The following is a 14,739-nucleotide window of genomic DNA, read 5'->3' as shown; positions in this document are numbered from 1 at the left end:
ACCTCGATTACAATGAATGAATTGTTATTACGTTTTTGTTTTTATCCTCACAGTCCTTTGACAGGGATTGTACTTTACATTTGCTCAAGTATTAAAAGCGATGTTCGCAATGTTGATCAAAAGACACTTTTTATAAAATCACAACTGTAAAGGTCACTTTTAATTTTCGCTTAATTTCCCAGCTCTAGAACAGAATGTATTTTCCTGGAAAAACTTCTAAATCTGTAATTCTGAAATAAACAGAGATTTAACAGGGGTTTAATCCATAACCCGAGGGGAATCTGGACCCGACGCCGTGAGGAGTCTCGTGCTGCTGAGGCCTGTGAGCGGTGGCAGAGAAACACAGTCTTTCTTGCTCAATAGTGTCAGATAACATACGACCGCTGCTGCTGTGTCTGGAGTCAGATTGCGAGCACAATGTGGCAGTGTGTGCAGAAAAAGGGTCCGGGCATTCCCCTTAAAGAGGAGCAAGTGTTCCAACCAGGGAAACAGTCAGGATTTCTCCAGGGCTTTTAAAGAACAGGGAGAGTGTAGGAGACTCAGACCCAGAATGTAAACATTAAACTTCTCATGTTTCTATTGACTTAACCATTATATGGAAATCCCCATTTAATAAATGATCAGGAATAATACTGTGTATTTAGCGCTAGTGTCTCTGATTAAAACATTTTAAACTCAGTAAAGTGTTAGGGGTTGTGTGGTGAACCTCAGTAAATGCAGCAATAAATCACTTAACAGAAACAGATCCGCACTGCAGGTGTGTTTAAGTGCATTTCAACAGGTGTGTGACTAGCTGAAGGTCAACTGGTGTGTTGTGTATGTGTGTGTGTGTGTGTGTGTCTGCATTTGTATCTGTAACTCTTACACCACATTATTTTAAAGTATGTGTTTGCACATTTGTGTCTGCATTATTTGAAATACGTGTGTGTGTGTGTGTGTGTGTGTGTGTGTGTGTGTGTGTGTGTGCACAGCTGAGTCAGCCATTTCAGTGAGGTTAATGTGTGTCTCCCGCCGTTAAACTGCAGCAGTTCTTTACCTGTTGGAACACGGCTCCCTGCAGCACACCCAATCAGAGAGCAGGATTAGTTTGATTGACAGCTGTGATCAGTTTTAAATGTAAACACAGCAGAGCAGGATCAGATTAAAGCAGCTTTGGGAAAGGGGAGGAGCATCTACACTGTGCCTGCCAGTAGACAATAGACTGGTACTTCCCTTTAGGAGCAACGTGTGTGTGTGTGTGTGTGTGTGTGTGTGTGTGTGTGTGTGTGTGTGTGAGAGAGAGTGAGAGAGAGAGAGAGAGAGAGAGAGAGAGAGAGAGAGAGACAGACAGAATTAATAATGAGTGAATAAGTGGGAGAGAGTGCTTCATATCTAAACCAGATGCTATAGAATAGGGGCTATATTAAATTTTTGATTGGAATAGTTCTTTGCTTTATTCAGTTAAGTATTTAAGTAATTCACTGGTGTTCTGGGGAAAGCTATACATCAGCCAGCCACAAGGTTTAAACCACACATAGATACAGTGAATAAAATGGACAGTTTGAATACAGTGACACCTATTGAGAGGTGGGATGTATTACAGCACTTTTCAACTGCATGGTAACTCCACTATTCAGCTCCACACGGCTCTGCTCATGTTTGGTCCTTGGCACCTGATTTGTTTTCCACTTCTATAGCTCCCCACAAAGTGTAGCTGGAGATGTCACAAAACCCTATCACTGACGGGAACAGTAGGCTTCTCTCACAGCACAGTGGTGCTGCAGGTAGTGTCTCTGTCACAGAGCTCCAGGGTCCGAGACTCACCTGCACCACACTGCACTAACAGAGCAATCGCACCTTTTGCCTTAATCAAACCACAACTGACAAGTGAACACAGCTCTGCCTATGAGTTCAGAAAGACCAGTAGAATTTTTTTAATTCCTTGTTGCACCATCAGCTCTCGCTGGGGTCTTTCATCAGCCATTGATCCAAGGAGGGTTTGTACCTCTTCAAAAAACAATGCTGTAACTTTATGAGCTGCTGTTGTGATTTGGCCAATAACAAAGGTGAGAGTGACTGTAGCTTGGAGATTTGTTTAAGTGGCTAGTTTGTGCTGGAGGACAAGCTCTGGCCAATCAGCACACTAATGTCACTCTAATTGACTCGACTCTACACTACTGTCGCTTTTTCACTGGCAGGGCTCCAACTGCAAAATGGGGCCGGTGACGTTGCAAAACCCTGTCTCTAACAGGAATCACTGGCTTTTACAAAAGCCACAATAACGGCAGTGGGAAAGTTAGGTGCTGTTTACTCATCGTGTTGTTGCGTGTTGTTGTTGTTTGGACTGAACACAACTCCGCTGCATGTTGCATGTTCTGCTTTCACTGGAAATTTTCATCGGCCACCGACACAAGGAGCAAATAAACCTCTTCAAAAACCCTTCGAGGTAAAGTTACAAGCTGCTGCTCTGAGTCTGAAAAATTAAACGTGAAAGCTGCTGTAATTTAACAGATTTTACAAGCAGCAGTTTGTGCTGGATTTAAATGAGCTTTGCATTTCCTGGTGATTGACATGGCCCTGACCAATCAATGCTCTGCAGGGTTTACACCTCACCATTTAGTTCCTACTCGGTTTAGTACCTGCTCGGTTGGAACCCAGAGTGAGCTGGGACTGAAAACCTGCCCGGTTTCAGGGACCAGGACCAGATTTGTCCAGTCCATTTGTCTTAGCGGTGGCTTGTTCTCCTGCGGGCCACATTTGTGGATCAGGCTGCATTTGTATTTGGATCGGGTGAAATGCGAGAGGAAAGTCTCAAAATCCAAAAACCCGTGAGAGGAAATGAACGAATGCACGTCACAGAAAACACGAGTGACTTGATCCACAAACGCAGATTCTACAATTTACAAATAAATTTTAAATTCGAGACTTCGACTTTACAAATATTTTCAATGTAAATTTAAACAAATGTATTTTTTTTTTGCATAAAGGTATGATATATATATATGAAAAACAAAACGTATTTATGAATGTAACTGTATTTGTAACAAATTGCAGTCTGTGAGACAGAGTGAGATGTGTTCATTTGTGAACGGTGAAACATATTTGTGACTTGTGTTTAATTTGTGGATTAACATTCACGTATTTGTAAAGTATTTTGAGACTAATCTCTCTCCATAGATTTCGAGTTAAAAGACAGTCGAAGGAAGCTGAAAACTTACAAAACACTCTGAAACCCTTCAGTCGGCTTTGTGCTGACAAATATGAGGTGTGTGTGTGTGATTTGAGTCTCAGTTCGCTGGAACACAGTGTGTGCTGTGGTGTGCTAAAACACGAGTGCCGGTTACCTCACTTTTCTAAGCCTCTCTGACCAGCTACACTTCTAAACAGCGCAGAACATAGTCTTAAACTGATTTCCAAACTTCTCTGTTCCTCCACTTCCTTAAAGGACCTTTGCTAGGTACTAATCACAACTCACTGGGAACAGCCTCAGTGTGAGGGCAATAAAAGGCTCCTGTGCTGAAGGGTTTTTATCAGCTTTATTAGCAGACAGATAATGCAATGTGTCACTGTGACAGTAAATATGTGATACATCAGTGTGTGTGTGTGTGTGTGTGTGTGTGTGTATGTGTGTGTGTGTGCGTGAAAGAGAGAGAGAGAGAGACCAAGAGTTAATGGGTGAATAATGGATGACTGTTTCGTGTATTTCCTTCAGGCTGATATAGAGAATGTAATGGTGGATTGCACAAACACTTTCACTCTTTTCCACATTCTCTCTCTCTCTCTCTCTCTCTCTCTCTCTCTCTCTCTCTCTCTCTCTCTCGCATTCACTTCCTGTGGAGTTGCTGTTAACATTCCAAGGGGCTAAAATCTGCTGTCACAGGGGCATGCACACACACACACACACACACACACACACACACAAAACGTCTTTCCACTAGCTCTTTCAGTCACTTAAAGTAACATTAATTATTAACATTACTACCTATCAATCCAGAGTCCCCGCTACAGCTGTTAAACCAGACGAGGCGTGTTTACACACACCGAGGGGTAACACAAACCTGGTATTCCCTCTGCTTCCCATCTACCTATCCATCCACGCACACATACACAGATTCACACACACACACACATACACAGACGCACACACACACACGCACACACACAGACACAGTAATAACTGCTAAGACCTGGTCCCATTTCCTCTGCCCTTTGTAATCTTTTTAACTGCAGCACCACCCCACGTGCACACACACACACACACACACACACACACACACACACACACACACACACATTCCTGCAAATTACCACTGAACATAGTTTTAAAACGATTCTCCCAATCGTCATTAGGGACAAAGAGAGAGAGAGGGGGGGGGCAGAAAGAGAGAGAGAGAGACAGAGGGAGAGAGTGAGAGAGAGGAGGGAGACAGAGGGAGAGCGTGAGAGAGAGAGGGGGAGACAGAGTGAGAGAGAGAGAGAGAGAGAGAGAGAGAGGGGGGCAGAAAGAGAGAGAGAGAGAGACAGAGGGAGAGAGTGAGAGAGAGGAGGGAGACAGAGGAAGAGAGTGAGAGAGAGAGGGGGAGACAGACAGAGAGAGAGAGAGGGGAGACAGAGAGAGAAGGAGATAGAGTTGGGGGGGGCAGACGTAGGCAGAACGTCACTCATATTTAATTGTGCTTTTTGTAGCAAATCTCTCTCTGTTTACAGCAATAACCTGCGATTACACGACTGGAGCTGGGCTTATTCTGGGGTTGTTCAGAGAGGATTTGGAGAAGCTCATGTTTCTGGAGACAGTGGTTCTTTATTATTTGGAGCACACACAGTTCCGGCCACTAGCTTCACTCAGTTCGACTTCAACTCAGAAGAAAACAGTAAAATCCCACACACAGCTCTGTTCTAAAGTCAGAACCCCACTCCATTAATGAGGACTGAGGTAAACAGGACGTAACCTGTCATTCTCCAAGAAAATTAAGCCTCAGGAGTCTTTCTGAGGAGCGGCAAAGCAGAATCTGTCCATGTGTGTCCAAAATCTGCTGCACTACTTTAAATAGTTCATTCATTTTAATTTAAGTTTTAAAAAATCTCTTACTTGTTACGATACGATAAAGTACACTTATGACTAGTGAAAATGTCAAACAGAGGATTTTATTTGCCATTGTTTTATTGCTGTCTGTGTTTAATATACAGACTAGTCTGCTCTGAGAGGACTCTTACATGTGTCTTTCTCTCAAAAAATAGTTCATTATTGTTATTGTTAATCTATTTGAAATGATTTAATATGATTTTTATGTTTAAAGAATTACAGTGAAATCTTGACTTATGAGTGAAACATAATAATAACATTTTACTGTTTCTTCTGACTCTGTTAAGCATTTGAATTGCCCATGTGTAAGAAAGGTGCTCTATAAATAACTTTGCCTTGTCTTTTGTTAGAGACGTCGTTTCAGTTCACGCTTCAGATTGAGGGTGGTCTCTGACAGTCGCAAAATACACGAATGAAATGATTAAAATAGTATTTCTCAGATAGGAGTGTGTTCACACAACACTGCTTTACATTCACCTTCAAGATTTCGAAAGTTTTTAACTTTTTGGTGAAAGTCGTGCTGCTTCTGAGTGCAGTGCTGAAGATGGATGGTGTGCAGTTGGAAAGAACAGTAAATTACAGTAGAACACTCTCAGAGTACAATGTCCTTACAGTGGAACACAGTGTTCAGCCCCACGCTCGCTGCACCTCTCTCTGTTTACTTTTGTACAACTCCACTGAACCTCTCTTTTTGTCCCCCCCTTCTTTTATTTCTCTCTCTCTCTCTCTCTCTCTCTCTCTCTCCATCTCTCTCTCTCTCTCTCTCCATCTCTCTCTCTCTCTCTCTCTCTCTCTCTCTCTCTCTCCATCTCTCTCCATTTCTATTTAATTCAATTCAGCTTGGCTTTATTGGCGTGTGACTGTTTCAGTAACAATGTTGCCAAAGCACATAAACAAAATTACACTGAACATATATTTTTTATATATTTGGAAAAAAACAAATACTTAATTGACCGATTATTTAAGCAAATTATCATTAATTACTATAAAAATATATACAATATATATACAATGAATAGCTAAAATTAATAACAATAATAATAATGACAATCAGACAATCAATCAGTTGAAAAAAAATATCACATTATTGAATAAACAAAATAAGACATTCATTAAGTGTATAATAATCAGTAAGTGTTTACATTCTTATTTATAGTGTTTGGGGTGGGGGATCAGTAGTGTGTGGGTTGTTAGTGTGTGGGTGTTGATGGAGTGTGTTTAGGGGGTTCTTAATGTGTGTGTGTGGGGTATTACTGTATGTGGGGGGGTGGAGTGTGTGTGTTGGGGGGTATTACTGTGTATGTGTGTGTGTGTGTGTCTCGGGGGGGTATCACTATGTGGGTGATTTCAGAATGCTAGGGGGAGTGTGTGATGACTGGTGCGCACTGTCTCTCAGGCGGTGGCATGTTGCATATCCTTCTCCGAGGGAGATCTGTAATAATTCTAATAAATGATTGTGAATTTTGGGCAGTGGAGGAGAAAGTGCAGATTTGTCTCGACCTCACTGCTCTCACAGTGACCACACTCTCTCTCTCTCTCTCTCTCTCTCTCTCTCTCTCTCTCTCTCTCTCTACCTCTTTACTAAGGCTTGGTTTTCTGTTGGCTTTCATTTTTCCTCTTCTTTTCTCTTTCTTTCCCTCTTCTCAATTTCATACACACTTCAGGAGGGGGATGGAAATGTAAACATTTAAGCAAGCTCTGCTTCTGCTCTGGAAAAAAAAAGACACATGGAGAGAGAAAGAGAAAGTGTGTGTGTGTGTGTGTGTGAGAGAGAGAGAGAGAGAGAGAGAGAGAGAGAGAGAGAGAAAATCATGTACACAGAATAACAACAAAGTTAGAAAGCAGCAGCAGGTTACTGTGCCATTTTAATTAAGTCTACACTGTCAAATGAATAAATTACACACACACACACACACACACACACACACACACACACACAGCTTCCACTGCTGGATGAAACAGATCTTTAAGATAGATAGATAGATATTTTATTGATCCCCAGGGGAAATTCTTAACAATGGCTCATATCCTAGCTGCTGCCTGCCCAGAGCAGAAATGCACAAAAGCGCACACACACACTCACAGAGAGAGAGAGAGAGAGAGAGAGAGAGAGAGAGAGAGAGAGAGAGAAACAGCTATATGTAGTTTTTCTTACTGAGTCTTGTTCTTTTTCAGTCTCTCACTCACCCTCTCAGATGCTCTGCTCAGGAAAGTAGGTCAGTTAGCCATAGACCATGTGTGTGTGTGTGTGTGCGCGCAAGGCAGAGGAGAAAGAAAGTGAAAAGTGGAGGGGCCGTAGTGAACTCAGTGGCTTCAACAGAAGAAATTCAGAGAGAAAATAAAACAAACTTGTAGTTTATTGATGAGTTAAAACCAAACAAGATAATAATCATTCGTTCAGTCACTCATCCACTCTCTGTAACCGCTTCGTCCTGCTCCGGAATTACTGGGCACAAGGCAGGAACACACCCTGGACTGGGCACACTAGTCCATCATAAGGTGTCCCACACACACACACACACACACGCGCACACATACACATATATCTCTGCGAAATAATCCACAGCTAATCTACCAACCGCCATGTGTTGGTTACCCACACAGACAAGAGAAGGACAAAACGGGTTTGATCACATAACCCCCAGGGTCCAGGAGCTGTGTGATAAAACACTACCACACTGCGGCTGAAGGTAATAATTAATAATCAGGTAAATAATCAATACTCTACATGGGTTTGTTCTGGAGACAGTGTTGTAGACTAAATGCCAGCATTTTTCATCAAAACGTACAAAGTGAGTGTGTTATGAACATGTGATTTTGGTGAGCTTGTGAATGACACAGGAGGTGAGTGAGTGTGTGATGAACGTGTGACTTTGGTGAGTTTCTGAATGACACAGGAGGTGTGTGAGTGTGTGATGAATGTGTGATTTTGGTGAGTTTCTGAATGACACAGGAGGTGAGTGAGTGTGTGATGAACGTGTGACTTTGGTGAGTTTCTGAATGACACAGGAGGTGAGTGAGTGTGTGATTAATGTGTGATTTTGGTGAGCTTGTGAATGACACAGGAGGTGTGTGAGTGTGTGATGAACGTGTGACTTTGGTGAGTTTCTGAATGACACAGGAGGTGTATGAGTGTGTGATGAACGTGTGATTTTGGTGAGTTTCTGAATGACACAGGAGGTGAGTGAGTGTGTGATGAACGTGTGACTTTGGTGAGTTTCGGAATGACACAGGAGGTGAGTGAGTGAGTGATGAACGTGTGATTTTGGTGAGCTTGTGAATGACACAGGAGGTGAGTGAGTGAGTGATGAATGTGTGATATTGGTGAGCTTGTGAATGACACAGGAGGTGAGTAAGTGTGTGATGAACGTGTGACTTTGGTGAGTTTCTGAATGACACAGGAGGTGAGTGAGTGAGTGATGAATGTGTGATTTTGGTGAGTTTCTGAATGACACAGGAGGTGAGTGAGTGAGTGATGAATGTGTGATTTTGGTGAGTTTCTGAATGACACAGGAGGTGAGTGAGTGAGTGATGAACGTGTGATTTTGGTGAGTTTCTGAATGACACAGGAGGTGAGTGAGTGAGTGATGAATGTGTGATTTTGGTGAGTTTCTGAATGACACAGGAGGTGAGTGAGTGTGTGATTAACGTGTGGCGGCACGGTGGCTTGGTGGTTAGCACGTTCGCCTCCCAGCACTGGGATCTTGGGTTCAAGTCCCATCTGGGTGGAGTTTCCATGTTCTCCCCGTGTTTGCGTGGGTTTCCTCCGGGGGCTCCGGTTTCCTCCCACAGTCCAAAAACATGGAGGGTAGGTGAATTGGCTTCTGTAATAACTGTCCTGGTTTGTGAGTTAATGAGTGTGAATGTGTGTGTGCCCAGATATAGATTGGCACTCTGTCCTGGGTGAAATCCTAGTGCCCGATGCAGTCCTCCAGGTGGACGGTCGTTTCTGGTTGAGAGTACACTGTGCGCGTTTGGCTGCCACTTCTCGCCAGTGTGTGTGTGTGAATTGAGCGTTCTGAGCAGTGTAGATTGTAAAGCGTCCTTGGGTGTCTAGAAAGGCGCTATATAAGTGTAACGATAATAATAATAATGGTTTTGGTGAGCTTGTGAATGACACAGGAGGTGAGTGAGTGAGTGATGAATGTGTGATTTTGGTGAGTTTCTGAATGACACAGGAGGTGAGTGAGTGTGTGATGAATATGTGAGGCTGGTGATTGTGTGAAAGGCGAGGGTATAAAACTCTCCCATTCTGGATATTCAGTTAAAATTATGCAGGAATCTTTCCTATTAACATCCTGTTTTCCTGTTGACTTTAGCAATATCTGATCCCTCACTTCCTGCCCATGAAGAGAAACAGAGAGAAAAAACTGAGAGAGAATATGTTTAGTGTGTGCATCTTTGTATGGTGTGTATGGTTGTGTGTGCGCATGTGTGTGCATGTGTTGGTTTATGGGAAATGTCAGAACAGAATTCCCGAAAGGACACTCACTTCTCAGGACAACTTTCAGTTTTGGTGAAACGTTGGGACAAAAAAAAGCGTGTCCTGACTTTTCTAAATGTTTTTATTCCAAAAGGGTGAGGTGTTAATTAGCTTCATTTAACATTGTGTCTGTGGAAGGTCCTGACATGTATAGTGGAACCAGTGTGTGTGTGTGTGTGTGTGTGTGTGCTCTTGAACATGCTCAGTAAGCAGTGAGGAGATTACAGAGCAGCTCTGGCTTGTTTTATCCCTGAAGCCTCTCCTTTTTTTTTGCATGAATATTATTTTAACAGACCATCAAAACAATACCTCTCTTTCTCAACCTCTCTCTCTCTCTCTCTCTCTCTCTCTCTCTCTCTCTCTCTCTCTCTCGTGCGCGCACACACACGCGCGCACACACACACACACACACACACACACACACACACACACAACAACACATACACACACGCACGCACGCTGGGTCATTTCTGAACTTCAAAGCCCTAGGTTTTTCAAAGGGGCAATAGAATCACTTCTATTTGGGTGAATATCAAGTAGTTGTCTCTGAACCCACAGGAAGAGCCGGTTGGTGTTTTACTTGGAGTTGGTAGTCTGTGTGTGTGTGTGTGTGTGTGTCCTGTTTTAGTTGGAGAAGTTGATCTGAAGATTTTCTTCATTTACCTGTTGAAAGATGTGATTTCACACAGTTTTCAGAAAAGGACTGAACTGAATCCCAGAAAAACAGGAACACACCCCACAGACGCCTCGCTCAGAACTCAGTGTCCAACGGATACCAGCCTCTCCTCTCGTTTGAATCACTGTTAATCACAACAGACCATTGAACGTTAGTTGAGCAGATGTCCACAAACGTCTGTGTGTGTGTCTCTCTGTGTGTGTGTGTGTGTGTGTGTGTGTGTGTGTGTGTGTGTGTGTGTGTGTGTGAGAGAGAGAGAGAGAGAGAGAGAGAAAGAGAGAGAGAGAGAGAGAGAGAGAGAGAGAGAGAATGGTTCTGATATTTGTATAAAGACAAACATGGGAAGAGAGAGCTGTTTGATTATACACAGCTTTGTCTAGAGACACAGTAGTTTTACTCTTCCTCAGAGTTGTTCTGTGATTATAATTTTCAGCATCATTTTAAAGTGTAAAGAAATATTGATTGACTCAGTGTGTGATTTCTTTTTTGGAGCTGGAATTTTTATGAAGCTCAGGGTGGTGCGGCAGGTAGTGTCTCTGTCACATCTCCAGGGTCCTAGAAGTTGCGGGTTTGAGTCCCGCTCCAGGTAACTGTCTGTGAGGAGTGTGGTGTGTTCTCCCTGTGTCTGTGTGGGTTTCCTCCGGGTGACTGTCTGTGAGGAGTGTGGTGTGTTCTCCCTGTGTCTTTCCTCCGCGTGGGTTTCCTCCGGGTGACTGTCTGTGAGGAGTGTGGTGTGTTCTCCCTGTGTCTTTCCTCCGCGTGGGTTTCCTCCGGGTGACCGTCTGTGAGGAGTGTGGTGTGTTCTCTCTGTCTCTGTGTGGGTTTCCTCCAGGTGACTGTCTATGAGGAGTGTGGTGTGTTCTCCCTGTGTCTGCGTGGGTTTCCTCCAGGTGATTGTCTGTGAGGAGTGTGGTGTGTTCTTCCTGTGTCCGCGTGGGTTTCCTCTGGGTGACTGTCTGTGAGGAGTGTGGTGTGTTCTCTCTGTGTCTGTGTGGGTTTCCTCCAGGTGACTGTCTGTGAGGAGTGTGGTGTGTTCTTCCTGTGTCCGCGTGGGTTTCCTCTGGGTGACTGTCTGTGAGGAGTGTGGTGTGTTCTCTCTGTGTCTGTGTGGGTTTCCTCCAGGTGACTGTCTGTGAGGAGTGTGGTGTGTTCTCCCTGTGTCTGCGTGGGTTTCCTCCAGGTGATTGTCTGTGAGGAGTGTGGTGTGTTCTTCCTGTGTCCGCGTGGGTTTCCTCTGGGTGACTGTCTGTGAGGAGTGTGGTGTGTTCTCCCTGTGTCTTTCCTCCGCGTGGGTTTCCTCCGGGTGACTGTCTGTGAGGAGTGTGGTGTGTTCTCCCTGTGTCTGCGTGGGTTTCCTCCGGGAGCTCCGGTTTCCTCCCATGCTCCAAAAATATGGTTTTTGCTTCCAGGGTGTGTTCCCGCCTTGCGCCAAGTGATTCCGGGGAGCATGCACAGACCCTTACTGCGTGGGACTGCAGCCAAAGCTTTGCTCTTTATTCCTAAACGTCTGAACCGTTTGGTATTTTATTTCTGCTCACAAACAACCAGACTTTCATCAGACTCTCATCCTTTAATGTGTGTGAGCTTTAAATATCAGCTCATCACCAGGGATTTTAAACATTATTTTGAAGTGTATCCAGTTCGGTTACAGTGAACTTGAAATAGGAACAAGCTGCAAACAACCCACCGGTCTCTGTGTGTTTTCAGTTGTAATTGTTGGTGCTTTTGCTGTAAATGTTGTTGTTACAGGTCAATTCCCCCCTTGAGCACCAAGGCACTAATGGCCAAAATTTCATCCAGATCCTTAAAGAATGGACATGTGTCCTGATCACACCCCCTACTCTGATTTCAACATGTGTTTGTGTAGTTTTGCTTCATGTTTTGTGACACTGCAGCAGCATTCTGTCTCCCCGAGACAACACAATCCCACGTGCAGCCATTGTTCTCGAATAAGTGTGGTTTATTCCACTGTGTACTTCATTAAACCCAGTTCAACAGCCCTGACTCTGCTCTTTCCAGTCAAACGTGCAACTTGTTAATGTTAGTTTTGTAAATACTGGAGATATATACAGGATACACATTAAAACTTAATAATAGAGAGTGTATCGCTGCATACACCCTGGTTTTGGGGGTCTTTTAGGGATTAATGGTTGTATTTGGGCGTTATGTTAATGCTGTGTTTGTGTGTATATATGTGTGTGTGTGTGTGTGTGTGTGTGTGTGTGTGTGGGAGAATTGAATCCTTGAGTGTACTCACCTTGATTTGTGCGTTTAATTCATCTGCAGTAAACTTCCTGCTGTAGTGAAGGCTGATTGGCTGGAGCAGGAATGAGGAGCAAAGTGCAGCAACGATAGAAACTCAAATGCACTGAGAGAGAGAGAGAGAGAGAGAGAGAGAGAGAGAGAGAGAGAGAGAGAGTCATTTTATTAGTTTATGATTACTTTGGCGGGTGTGCGTTTGGGTGAAGTTTTACAGTCAGTTGTGATTTCAGTTTCTTTTCAGACATTGTAGCTTTGTTTTACTGCTTGTTATTTTTTTAATATTATTATTATTATTATTATTATTATTGTTATTGTTATTTCAATCCTTGTTTCAGAAAATTAGAGACCTCTTGTTAAATAATAAAACATTGAATGTGATTTGTTCATTCCGCTGAACATTTATTTTACTGAGAAAATTACAACGAAAAGATTTCTAATGTTTTCACTGTGTTTAAAGTAAATTAATTATTTGTAACACATTTCAAAGAAGTTAGAACAAAATAAAACTATACTACACTAAAAACTGTATAAAAAGTATAAGCTCGACCATTGGGAAACATTCCACAATTAAAAAAAAATTAATAAATTCCCAAACGTCTCCCAAAAAAGTGTTTGTAGCAAGAGGGATTTGTGCCAAATGTCCTGAGGGTGGTCACACAGTTCAGAAACAACATCTCTCAATGCAAGCTTACAACTTCTTCATAGTTTTCACCATCAACCACACTTCGTTTTTTGTGAAAATTCTGTGTAAGGCAAGTTTGGGAACCACTGTTGAATGACCTTTGAGACCTCAGACTCTGGTGCAAGAAAAATGGAGATTCCAGTGTCGTAAACACAGTGTCATGACCTGGTCAAAATTGTTGTAATTTAACTTGCTTTAACTGCTGTGTCGATAAACTTGACCTGAAACACTTTTACACAAAGAGAAAGCCATACATGAGTTCTACAGAGAAACTGCTGAGTTCTCAGGGCCCGAGTATTCAGACTAAAATACAATATAAATATGTGCTGTGGTCACGAGTCCAGCTTGTTTTCAGGAAAAAAACACGTGGAGTTTTCTGTGCCACACACATGAAAGGGACCATTCAGACTGTTATCAGACTGTGCTAGGGCTGAAGAAGGTCTGAGAGGTAGGAAGAGGCACATTTATATCAGGCTTTGTACGTGAGCGCCTGGATTTTAAACTGAATGTGCTGTTTAAAGGTGCAGTTCATGATTGTAATCAGAAACCCTGTGTATAAAACTCTGAGTGTATTCCTCTCCATGTGCTGCTCTACAGAAAAACTTTTTTAAAATATATATTTTACAATACACACAAAATATAAAAATTGTTTGCATAGTTGCTTACACTTAAAGGTGTACCTCATGAAACTCTCAAACCTGTTTAAGAGATCAAAACCGCTCTAATGTGTTTACGAAGCCCCAGTGTCTGTAAATGGGTAAAAAAACAAAGTGTCTAGGTCCGGTGCTAGGCTTTCTCTCTCTCTGCTCACGGCAGAGAAACGCCATCTGGAGGTTTTTAGACAACGGAGAGACTCCAAACGCTGAAAAGCACCAACCGAGATGAGGATGTTGCTCTATTCCTGCTCCATAGGGGGGTAACACTGACTTATTTTTACTGTTACAGTTACATTACTTAAGGTGGAACTGACTCTAAATTCAGGAGAGCGCTAACTGCATGAAAGTAAACACAGAGGGAAAGTGCTACAAAACTAAACAGCTCGAGTTCCACATGAGTTTCTGTGGAAACAGTGAATAAGCACTTACAGACAATTTACACTTCAGACACCAACAAGATACAGTCATTATTCTCCTCAAACACACTGTTCCACCTTAAAAGACACAGAGTTTAGAGCTGCGCTCCCATAGACATTCCCTTTAACACTGATAGTGTTGGTTTAACATTGATGAATTTGCAGTGCTGGAATAATTCGTAGTCCTACAACTGCAGACTGTAGTCCATTTGTTGTTCTGCATACATTTTACATTTTTGGATCATTCTCAGCGCTGCAGTGACACTGACGTGGTGGTGGTGTGTTAGTGTGTGTTGGGTAGTGGAGCAGACACAGCAGTGCTGTAACAGTCAATGTCCTTAGTTCCTGAATGGTTAAAAAGGGGAATTAAAGGAAAGGCGACACGGTGGTGAACATGTTGTAGACGTCAATCTCTAAATTTGTTTCTTGTTTGTGGTACATTTGATTCCTGTGTTTGAAGCAACATATCATTTTAATCTCTTCTGACACCTGAGGCTGTATC

At 42.8% G+C, this 14,739-nt stretch overlaps 1 protein-coding gene across 1 annotated transcript in view; it reads left to right on the top strand.

Moving 5' to 3' along the window:
* Nucleotides 1-14,739, top strand: part of LOC136677973 (unconventional myosin-X-like) — a 52,047-nt gene that overhangs the window by 2,173 nt on the left and 35,135 nt on the right. The window lies entirely within an intron of this gene.

Source organism: Hoplias malabaricus, chromosome Y, assembly GCF_029633855.1.
Source record: "Hoplias malabaricus isolate fHopMal1 chromosome Y, fHopMal1.hap1, whole genome shotgun sequence".
Classification (NCBI taxonomy): domain Eukaryota; kingdom Metazoa; phylum Chordata; class Actinopteri; order Characiformes; family Erythrinidae; genus Hoplias; species Hoplias malabaricus.
The sequence above is the reverse complement of the archived record's forward strand: the minus strand, read 5'-3'. Positions and strand labels throughout refer to the sequence as shown.